The sequence below is a fragment of the Microtus pennsylvanicus genome, chromosome 7 (genome assembly GCF_037038515.1).
Source record: "Microtus pennsylvanicus isolate mMicPen1 chromosome 7, mMicPen1.hap1, whole genome shotgun sequence".
Lineage (NCBI taxonomy): Eukaryota > Metazoa > Chordata > Mammalia > Rodentia > Cricetidae > Microtus > Microtus pennsylvanicus.
In genome coordinates, this window is record NC_134585.1 from 55,518,717 (window position 1) to 55,530,709 (window position 11,993).

Here is an 11,993-nt window from a genome sequence, read left to right on the forward strand (position 1 = left end):
TCCAGCACTGAACGCCGCGCGCCTCAGCCCCTCGGGGGCATCGCACTTTGTAGGGTGGCTCGGCTCCCTCAGGCTTCCGATCTTCCTTCCCCGGGCTCCCGCGACGCTCCTGAGCTCGCTCCGGCTCCGGGGCTCCGGGACCCCGGCGTCCCCGCCCCCGGCCCAGCCCTGGTTCCGGCCCGGGCTCCTCCCCGCCGCGCCGCGGCCGCCTGCGCCGCGCCCTGATCGCGTGCTGGGGGGCTCCGTCCCGGCCGCCGGTGGCACTGTCCGGCCCGCAGGGGCGGCCGGCTCCGGACTCCGAGGGGCTGCGACTGAGCCCCGGCTGCGAGTGGCTGCGAGCGAGCGGCTCGCGGGCGGGGCGCACCGGGCGGAGAACCGGAGGGGTGGAGGGAAGGAGGGAGCGCGCCGAGCGACGGGGAGGAGGGAGAGAACGAAAGAGCGGCGGAGGGAGGGGAGACTAACTTCTAGTGCTACCATAATTCGCCTAAAGCAGGTGCAGCCACTTTTCCCCCCGCCAGGCGGCCAGCGGCGAGCCGAAGAAGACCACGTGGACCAAAGTTTGGGGAAGGAAAAATGGGAACGTTGGGCTACAGATCTGCCAAAGCAGATAGGCCGCAGAGGTTCACACTGGCCTGGGGACCCAGCCTATGGGACGCTTTATAAACTCTGGCCTTTTCCAGGAGCCTGGAGGTACGGCCAAGTCCTGCTGGCACACGGTTCACTGGTTTCGGGCGGGCTGCGCCTGGCGCTGGGAGTGGTCAGGGGGCCCCCCGAGTCCGGAGCCGGCGTCCGGCGCGGGCTCTGCCTTGCCTCCTTCCGACTCCCCACTGTGTGGGGGCTGGGGCTGGGGAGGCTCTTTCTGGGCTTTGTGAACAGTGGTTCTCCCAGCCCCGCGCACGCGCTGCCTGGGTCTGCAATGGGGAATTTCCTATAAAGTGCTGTGAGAGCCAATGAAGAAGGGGCTTCAGGCTGGATGCACGCGGGCCAAGCGCGGAGTAAAGTCGAGGCAATTATCTGAACAAATTAGATTGTAAACAAAACTCAGCGTCCCTGAATACCGCTTTCCCCGGGGGACTTGGGAGGATGGGGGTGAGGACAGCCGTGTGTATTTGGGTTGGAAGGGGGAAGTCCGGGCACGGAAAGACCCACGTTCCGAAGGGGAGGGCTAAGTTGGGTAGCAGGCGCCAGGCTCAGACTGGTGGAGATCTGAAAAAAATCCTCCCACTCTCTACCCCAAACATCTTCCCTGACTGGGTGTGTGAAGCGGTGAGAGACCTCAGGGTCTCTCGGTGGTTGCCCCCACCCTGCCCAGTGATGCCAGGTCCCCTGGCCTCTGCTGTGATCTGAGAGCAGGAAGTCAGTGATCCTGGAATGCCCTGTTGACTTTAGGCTAGCAGGTGGCCAAGGGCAGGCAGATCCATGCCTCAGTGGAGGGTGAACTGGTTAAGGACTGGGCCTAATTTCCTAGGGACACATATTTTGGAGAAAACGCTGTAAAAAAAACGGGTCTCAGCGATGATGCTCGACTTAACCTGTTTCTGCTCAAGCATTCTGCCCTTTTTCTGTGGGGAGTTACAGCCAGGAGTTGGAAGTTGATGGCAACTGCACAGGTCTGCAGTGTCTGCCCAAGCGGTGGACCCTGCTGGAGTCCAGGCAGGGAGGTGTCAAGGTGGGGAGGACTGTTATGCCACTTACTGAACTCGTTATCTGCGCTGCTGGAGAGCCAATCAGGCCTCATAAATGCTAAGCACATGATCTCCCACCCAGCCACACCACAGCTCAGCTCATTTATTTGGACATCAAGTCACCTTTCCAGTAGAATGGAGAATCCAAATGACCGTGGGTAGTGAAGGCAGAAGGTGATTCCGGTGTTCAGGGTCATCTTAAGTTACAGATGGGAGTTCCAGGCCAGCTCTCAAAAATCCAAAACAGTGCTGGCCAGATGGCCCAGTGGGTAGAGATGCCTTCTGTCACTTGCCTATATACCTGGGACCCTGGGAGACACACGGTAGGAGACAACTGCCTCTTGGAGACTATTCTCTCACCTCCATACACACATGCACCTTGGCACATGTGCACACACAATAAATAATAAAACTGTATTTTTAAAGCATCTTTTAATCCAAAATAATAAAAATAGTCAAGGATTAGATGTAGTTAACATGGGGATCCTGCCTCATTCCAGGTATACTGGCTCCTGTAATCTTGATAGTTAGCCTATGAGGTAGCTAGTTCTGTTGGCTCCATTTTATAGAGGCGGAAGCTGAGCACGAAAGGCACTCACCGCGTGTAAGTTTACACAGCTGACAAGTGATGGAGCAGGTCCAACCAGAGCGAGGGTCCTCATCTTAGCTTCTGGGGAGAGGGAGCCTGGCGAGCCTCCTGGTGTGTAGACCCTGCTCCACAGCCCCCTTCCCGTCCTGTCTACAGCAGAGGCTGAGGTGGAGTATCTGTGAGGTGTGTTGCTGTCATGCCCACCGAACTCTGCCCCCTTGCCTTGCTACCACAGCCCCTCCCCCACCCATCACATGGAACCCTGGGAAAATAACTTGTTTTTGTTTTTCTTTCATTTCAGTTTACCTGCTTTTCTTGGGCCCACTCAGTCCCCCATGGGACTGCATGACTTGTGAGTCACAGTGGAAAGCCCAGGGGAGTCAGAAGACCCCATCTTGACCTAATTGAGGTAATTCAGTGGAGAAAACAGACCTCTGGGAAGAGGTAATAGAACAATGTCTTAGAGTAGCCATAGTCCTGAGTCCTTCCTCCCAGTGTAAGAGTTTGGAGGGGTTCCCCAGTGGGAGTCACTGTGCCTTGTCCCATCCCAGTGTGCAAGGCAGGTACAGAAGCTCAGGAGGTGGCTGCAGGCCCGATTGGAAGACAGAGACAGAAGCTAAGGTTAGGACGGTGAGGGCTGGAGTCAGGCAGTCTGGGGTTGAACTTCAGCCTGGACACTTACAGATGTGTGACCTGGACAGACTGTAGGTCCCAGCCCCCTTCCCTTCAGTCACAAAACTGAAAGGATGCCTTTTTTGTTGTTGTTTGTTTTGTTTTGAGACAGGGTTTCTCTGTGTAGCCATGGCTGGCCTGGAACTCACTCTGTACACCAGGCTGGCCTTGAACCTGAAGATCATTTGCCTCCAAATCCTGGGATCAAAGGTGTGGGCTACCACTGCCTTATGGGAGGTGTTTTCTTAAAGGGGTTGGGAGGAGAGCCTGAAGAAAGCATGAGGAAAGCCTGGTGACCTGCACCTCAAGTGTTTCCCTTAAATGCTCAACTTTTATTTTGTGAGCCCCACTTTCCTTGCTTAAGAACAAGGAACAAGAAGCAGAATACCCCCGAGGCCTAGGATGGAACCAAACACAGAGGGGATGCAGTCAGTGAAATGATGCTCGTCTGCTATACTCAGACTGGTGCCTAGCCCAACTGTCAGCAGAGGCTTCACTCAGCAACTGATGGAAACAGATGCAGAGACCCCAGCCAAACAGTAGGAGAATCCTGTGGAAGAGAGGAAAGATTGTAGTAACCAGAAGGGTCAGGGACATCACAAGAAAAACCCACAGAACCAACTGAGCTAGGCTCATAGGGGCTCACAGAGACTAAACTGACAACCAGGGAACCTGCACGGGACTGACGTCGGCCCTCTGCATATATGTTCCAGCTGTGTAACTTGGTCTTGGAGTGGTTCTCCTAGCAGGGAGAGCAGGGCGTATTTCTGACTGTGTTGTCTGCTTTTGGGACCCATGAAGCCATTCGTCCTGCTGGATTGCCTCATTCACCCTTGATGGAGGAGGGGGTGCCTGGTCTCACTGCGGCTTGCTATCCCGTGGCTGGCTGATATCCATGGGATGCTTGCTTGCATCTGAAGAGAAACAGCGGAGGAGGAGTGGATGGGGGGTCTGGGAAGAGGGGGAAGCTTTGGGTAGGATGCAAAAGTCAAGAAAATAAATAAATATAAAAACAAGAAAATGAGTGAATGAATAATAGCAGCGGTGACCTCAGGAGGCAAGAGGTAGCCAAACCAAAAAAGCTGCCGGTTAGGAAATCCTGCTATGTGCTAGGCTGCCTGCACCTGCTCTTCTCCCCATTCTGCATGCAAAGATGGCTCAGAGATGTCGGATAATTTGTTTCAGATCACACAGCTAGGAGATAGCCCAGCAAGTGCTTGTTACCAAGTCTTCTTCGGGCTGGGAAGCAGAAAGGCTTTCCCAAAGGGCAAGAGCTAGCCAATAGCAGAGCTTGTTCCCTGCAGGAGGCCTGAGCTCGCTCTCAAGGGCATGATGGGGTGATTAGAAACAGTGTATTTAATCTCCTACTCGGAATATACCTAGATCCAGATATTTTGTTTCAGTTCATCTGGCAGCTAAGGAATTTATCTTTTTCTTGCCCCTCAAAAGTTTGCAATCTTTTATCTTTTTAGATTTATTTTAGTGTGTGTGTGTATGTGTGTGTGTGTAGGAGTGTTTTGCCTACACGAGTGCAGTGCCCAAGGAGGCCAGAAGAGTGTGTCAGATCCCCTAGAACTAGAATTATAGATGGTTGTAAGCCACCCTGCTGCCGCTAAGGACTGAACCCAGGTTCTCTGCAAGAGCAACAGGTGATCCTAATGGCTAAGCCATTTCTCCAGCCATTATTTTTTTTGAAAGATTTTTTAAAATGTGTGCATGCACACACAAGTGTGTTGGGTGCCTGAGGCAGCCAGAGGAGAGTGTCAGATTTCTGAAGCTGAAGTTGCTGTGGCTGTGAGCCACCTGCACCGGTCGCTTGGAGCACAACTGATGTTTCTGGAAGTGCATCTTGTGCTCCTGACTGTCACAGTCCACAGAACAAGTCCAAGGCTAGCCTGCCCTACGTTGTGTCTCCAGACAACATCCCACTGCGTGTGTCTGCTTCTTTACCACCTCCCTGTCACTGACGGACAGTCAGGCCCCTTGGATGTTTGTCTATCATGGGCTCATTGCAGTTCTTTCCTCTGTGACCCCCATTTCCCTTCTACTGAGTTGTCCTTTTCTCTGAAATTTTCCCCCCTCCCTATCTACCCTTTGCAGTCTTTCAGAAAGATCCAGAGTCTGTGCTGAGTGGAGGTGAGGGAGGATGCAAGGGCAGTCTTCCCAACAAGGCCTCTGTTCCCCAAGATAAATGACAATTTTTTTTAAATTTATTTATTTATTAAGGATTTCTGCCTCCTCCCCGCCACCGCCTCACATTTCCCTCCCCCTCCCCCGATCAAGTCATCCTCCCTCATCTGCTCGAAGAGCAATCAGGGTTCCCTGACCTGTGAGAAGCCCAAGGACCGCCCACCTCTGTCCAGGTCTAGTAAGGTGAGCATCCAAACTGCCTAGGCAAAGAAATATTTCATTAAGGGTTGATATCTTAATGAGCTGTGCCAGGATCCTTCCAGGCACTCTGTAGACTCCCCCTTACACTGAGGGGGGCTCCACCCCTGCAGGAGCCTTATCAGCTTACCATACTGTGGGGCTATGTCCCTGGCACTGTGGATTGAGGTCCATGGGACTGGGTGAGGTGGCATTGACCTGTGTGCCAGGGCCCTGGGAGATGCTTGCAGAAGCCTTGACACTTCAGTCTGTCTGTGGTGGTGGACATAGGCACCTTGGGCCGAGTGGTTGGAAATCCCTCATTGAAGGTCAGGAAATGAACGCTATCGTGTCAGGCCGCGAGCAGCCTTCCTTTAGAGAACAGCAGTGGTGGGTGTAATGAGGCCTGCTTGGAGAGGCTTCTGTGCAGGAGAAGGGAGACAGACAGACATAGCATGGATGTAACAGGAGGGCAGCCCTGGCATGTCAGCCTTCCTTTTCACAGTCTTGAGGGAGATGAGGCTGAGAGGAAATCTCACTGTGGGCACCTTTAATTCCAGAACTCAGTAGCAGGACCCAGTACAGCCAAAGCAACATAGTGAGACCCTGTGGAGAGAGGGGGAATGGAGGGGATGGAGAATGAATCTCACTAGATTGCCTTTGCCGAGGCTGGTCTTAAGGCCAGAACTGTGGCAGTCCTCCTTCTTTGGCCTCCCTAGAATGGGGACCGCAGGTGAGTGCCACCATACCTTCTACCCACTGTGACATCACCAGCATGCAGGTGAGTGCCACTGTACCTTCTACCCTCTGTGACTTCACCAGCATGCAGGAGAGTACCACGGTCCCACTGTAACATCACCAGCATGCAGGAGAGTACCACGGTCCCACTGTGACATCACCAGCATGCAGGTGAGTGCCACTGTACCTTCTACCCTCTGTGACTTCACCAGCATGCAGGAGAGTACCACGGTCCCACTGTAACATCACCAGCATGCAGGTGAGTGCCACTGTCCCACTGTGACATCACCAGCATGCAGGTGAGTGCCATCATACCTTCGACCCACTATGACATCACCAACATGCCGGTGAGTACCACCTGCCCACTGTGACATCACCAGCCTGCGGGTGAGTGCCACCTACCCACTGTGACATCACCGGCCTGTGGGTGAGTGCCACTTACCATCTACCCACTGTGACACCAGCTGTCCTCAGACCTTAACTTGTATACTGCTGGAGTAGGAGATCAAGGCTGTATCCCAAATAAACAATGGATGACAGATGGACAGAAGAAAAAGAAAAGGAGCCTTTATATGTCCCTATTGGATGCGGTGTCTGAGCTGACCTGTATCCTAGGTTTCCTTACACTGTCCCTGCCATATTCTATGCCAGGCCTGAGCCCCAGGCTCCCTCCCCAGTTTCCTCTTTTTTCTGATTGTCCCCTCATCACTCAGAATCCACTTTCTTCGGGTCTCATCTGTATTTGACCTCTGAGCTCCTTAGCCGGAGATTGTCTCAGTTGTCAGGTAGCCGGAGATTCCTAGGGTTGAGCAGCTGAAGACTCGAGTGAGGCTGAGGGTCATGTAACAGGTGGGTCCCCTAGACTGGGTGCAAAGCTTTCTGCACAGAGCCCCATCTCCTTCTGTGCTCATGGGCGTGACGCAGCTGCTGCCCCTTACACCCGATAACTTCCATAACCAGTGCCTGCTTTTCCCTCCTGGGGGTTCCCTCTGAGCACTGGGGCCCACCCTGCCACATGAAGAAGAACATGAGTGTGAGGAGCTGAGCCTTCCTAGGAGAGCGTAGAAGGGGACACAGCTCAGTGGTAGAGCGCTTGCTTAGTGTGTATTCAGCCTTGAGCTGCATTCCCAGCTCTTCAAATGTGGAGTGGCCTGGCCTCGTTAGAGGAAGTGTGTCACTGTGGGGCGGGCTTTGAGCTTTCCTATGCTCAGGATACCGCCCAGTGTGTCAGTTGACTTCCTGTTGCTTGCAGAATGTAGGACTCTCGCTACTCCTCCAGCACCATGTCTGCCCGCAGGCTGGCATGCTCCCCACCAAGATGACATTGGACTATACCTCTGAAACTGTAAGCCAGCCCCCCCCCCAGTTAAATGTTTTCCTTTATAAGAGTTGCCATGCTCATGGTGTCTCTCCACAGCAATAGAACCCTGACTAAGACCCTGGGGGTTTTCATACTTCTGAGCTGGACCCAAGGCTGTGCTCACACTTGGACAATTCAACCTGCTTTCATGTTTGGTTTAATTTAAAATTAATTAATATTGCTTATCAATATTCTATGTGTATATGTGGTCATACATGCTATGGCACATGTGGGGGTCAGAAGAGAACTTTGTGGAGTTGGTTCTCTGCTCCCCCTTTGTAAGTTCTGGGCACTGAACCAGTTTGTGCTATTGGGTAGCAAGTGCCTTTAAACACCATGCCATCCTGCAGTCCTACTATCTTGGTTTATTTTTATTTATGTATGTAGGCAGGTTGCATGTTTGTATGCACATCACATGCCTACCTGGTGCCTGCAGAGGTCAGAAGAGGGTATCAGATCTCCTGGAACTGGATTACAGATGGTTGTGAGCTATCATGTAGGTGCTGGGAACTGAACTCTGGTCCTCTGGAAAAGCAGTCAGTGCTATTAACCACTGAGCTGTCCCTCCAGCCCCTTACTCCCTTGGAATTAACTACTACCTATAGCTGGGGGCTTCTTGTATCATCCTTTCTTATATTTTTTATCCCATACCTATTCCTCTGTGCCTCAAGGCTTTTCACACTCCAACTCAAGTTGTCTCCAACTCAAGTCATCATCACTGAACTTCTGATTCCCCTGAAATGGAGATCTCTCGGGTGTTGGATTCCAGGTATGTAAGCAAGCCTGGTTTAGGTTGTGCTGGGGACCAAACCCTGGACTTCGTGCATGCTAGATGACCATGCTGCCATGAGGCATGTCTCCAGCCCTGGCATCACTGCCTTCATCTAGAACATGCTTCTCCCATGGAGCCATAAGAACCACTGTGTTCTCCTATCCCTTCCTCTACACATGCACTCGGCCACCTTGTCCTGCTAAGTGGCTTCCTAAGCATTTTCCACAGCCATTCATTCCCTCTTTGCCACCTGCACTCTGCTTGCTACCAGGACCCTCATTGCTGATGGCTTGGAACATTCTGGCTTCTGAACTGGACCCTTACTTCCAGTCTGATTCTCTCCAAGAACCTCCCTCCTATGCATCCATCATCCATAGCGGTCAAAAAGCTCTAGGCTAGACCTGGTGGTCCACACCTGTATCCCTGGCAAGCTGGAGGCTGAGGCAGGTGAGCCGCAAGTGGTAGGTCAGCCTGGGCTACACAGAAGACCTTGCCTTAAAAGGCAGTAAGGACTGAGAAGGTCCTACACCCCAGCCAGCAGAATGCTTGACTAATGTGTGACGCTCTGGATTTGGTCCCCAGCACCACAAAAAAAGGCATTATGACACGCATCTGTGATCCCAGTACTCAAGTGGAAACTGGACATCTTGGTGTGAGACCAGCCTGGTCTACACATTTGACCCTGTATAAAAAAAAGAAAAAAAGAGTTCTATATTCAAGGAGTGTGCAGTCTAGTGGGGGGGTACTTTTTAAAAATATGCTCACTTTTAACTATCCTGCATTCGTGAATTACGGGGTCAGTTTCCAGAGTGCCAGGCTGAACTTGTCATGCCCTGCCCAAGACCCATTCCAGGGTTGGTGAGATGGTCAGTGAATGAAAGACCTTGCCTGGAACCCTGATATCTGAGTTGGGACCCTAGAACCCACAACAGAAAGAGAAGTGATTCTGACTCCTGAAAGCTGACCTTTGACCTCCACACAGTCTACACACTCCATGAGCACCTGTGCTCACAGTCACACAGTTATACACACAATAATGATAATAATTTCATATACATAATATACACACACTAAATTCAGCACTCAGCCTGGCACACAGGGTGCAGGGTGTGCTTTCTCAAACCTCCCATTCCATCCTGTCCACCCCCAGCTCTGTCACCTGACACTTGCGCTGTGCTTTCCTCTCACCCCTGCCCTTTATCCGGAATATCCTTTCTGCCATTTGCTTTCGCTGCCGACTCTAAGACCCATCAGGATGACTCCTCCACTTGGAAGTCTTCCCTGAATGCCCCAGGCTGGATTACACCGGTCTTTTGTGAGCTTGTATCAGTGCAAGCATCAGGAAAGCCACTTCTAAGGGTCTTAGCTAACAATGGCAATGGATCAGATGAGCTCCCGGAACTGCAGGACCCAGGGTTGAGGTTTGCTGCCGTTGCTGTGTGCTCTGGGCTTAAAACAACAGCCCTAGGCCCTCCCATTGCTTACTTCTGCCTTCCTCTGAGTGGGCTTTGTTCTCGGGAGACTTCAGGCTTTCACCCAGCCTGCTTTGGTCCAGTGAAGTATTCAAGCAAACATTGGCTCTTCTGGCCCCTGTGGAGGTTTTCCTTGGCCTGTGGCACCATCAGGCTGGCTAAGGGCTCCCAGAGTTCTGTTGTCATGACTGAATTCTGCCACCCATTTGTACGAGGCTTTTTTCTTCTGGACCACCAACCATTTCTGAAATCATGGCACACAGACTTCTTATTAGTTATGAATGCTCGGCCCAGCTTAGGCTTGTTTCTAGCTAGCTCTTTTCACTTAAATTAACCTGTTTCTCTTCATCCATTTGCCTTGGGACTTTTTACTTCCTTTTTGTATATCTTTCTTTCACTGCTTCTCATGTCTTCTGACTGGGGGCTGGCTGGCGTCTGGTCCCAGGTATCTCCCTCCTTCTCTCATCCTTCTCTCCTCTCTTCTCTCGAGTCTAGATTTCTCCTATTATTTGTTCTTTCTTCCTACTATTCTTTCCCTGCCAAAGTATTGACTCTTCAGCTTTTTATTAGACCAATGAGGTGCCTTGGGCAGGCAAGGTGAAGCAAACACAATGCGTCTTTACATAATTAAACAAATGCAGCACAAGCAAATGTGACACCCAGGGTGCGTTGGAGGTGGAGCCGCTGGTGCTTTCAAGATTCGGTCTCATTGTAACCCACCGCCATGGCCGAGGAAGGCATTGCACCTGGAGGTGTGATGTACGTCAGAACTGCTCTTCAAGAGGTTCTGAAGGCCTCCCTCATCCACGATGGCTGAGCACATGGCACACACGAAGTTGCCAAGGCCTTAGACAAGTGTCAAGCCCATCTCCGTGTGTTTGCATCCAGTGTTGATGAGCCTGTGCATGCCAAGTTGGTGGAGACACTTTGCTAAGTCAGCCTAGGCAAGGTTGATGACAAGAAATTAGGGGAATGGATAGACCTCTGTAAAAGTGATCGAGAGGGAAAGTCACGGAAAGTGGTTGGTTGCAGCTGGGTAGTGGTGAAGGATTATGGCAAAGACTCTCAGGCCAAGGATGTCATCAAAGAGCACTTCAAGTACAAGAAACTAATTAATAAAAATTTTGGCTAAAAAAGTATAACATATTTTTTACACAGTTAAAGTAATATTCCGCAGCATAAACAAGTATAATACATCTTTGCCCAGTTAAAATAATATTCCACCACAACCGTGGTCTCTAAGAAAGGTTGTATAGCAACATGGCCACACCCAACTGTTTAGATGTCATCTGGGCTGGTCTGTGCTACAGTGGCAGGTAGTGGAGGCAGAGACAGAGAGTAAATATTCTAGGCTTTACTGCTTAAGAGGCCAAACTAAGGATGTTATATAGGAATTCATAAAATAAATGATAAAAATTACAATAATAATTAGTCATTTCTTTTGTGGTGCTGGTCCATCAATGAGAAAAGTAGAATTCAGGGGAGGAGGCACTCTCTCTTTTTGAGGTGGAATGGTAATATGTAGTCTTTGCTGACCTATAAAAACAGGCTGGCGCCGGGCGGTGGTGGTGCACGCCTTTAATCCCAGCACTCGGGAGGCAGAGGCAGGCGGATCTCTGTGAGTTCGAGGCCAGCCTGGTCTACAAGAGCTAGTTCCAGGACAGGAACCAAAAGCTACAGAGAAACCCCGTCTCGAAAAATCAAAAAACAACAACAACAACAACAACAACAACAACAAAAAAACAGGCTGGCCTTGAATTCACAGAGATCTACTTGCCTCTGCCCCAGTGCTGGGATTAAAGGTGTGCGCCAGCACTGCCAGCTTCTGTTCTCCCTTTCACCATGAGAGTCACAGGTTTCAGACTAAGGTCATCAGCCTTGGTGACAAGCCCCTTTATTTGCTCTGCTATCTTGCCGGTCCCATCATTTCCCTTCATTGATAATATGATTAGAATCTGAAATAGCCCCACAAGCTCTTCGGTTGAATGCTTGGTCCCTGTCTGGTGTCACTATTTTGGAAGGTTCTGGAAACCCTGAAGATGTGGGGCCTGGCTTGAGGAAGCAGGTCACTAGGGGCAGGTGGTCCCTGGCTCCTGTCTTGTTCTCTGCTACTTAGTTGGCCATCATAGGAAGAATATTTGCCACATGCTCTTGATGCCTTCTCTCAAACTAGTTCACCATGTCTGTTTTTCTCTGATGGGCTCTCTGCAACTGTGAGCCACCCCTGCCTCTCCCACCTTAACCCCACCCCTGCCTGTTGTACCTGTCCAGAACTGTGATCTGGAACTGCAAAAGTAACAGATACAGCTAGACACAGTGACACACACCTTTAATCCCA

General features: G+C 51.3%; 1 pseudogene; it reads left to right on the forward strand.

Moving 5' to 3' along the window:
* Window positions 1–10,379: 10,379 nt before the first annotated feature.
* LOC142854003 (small ribosomal subunit protein eS12 pseudogene) lies at window positions 10,380–10,787 on the forward strand (annotated as a pseudogene).
* The last annotated feature ends 1,206 nt before the right edge of the window (window positions 10,788–11,993 follow it).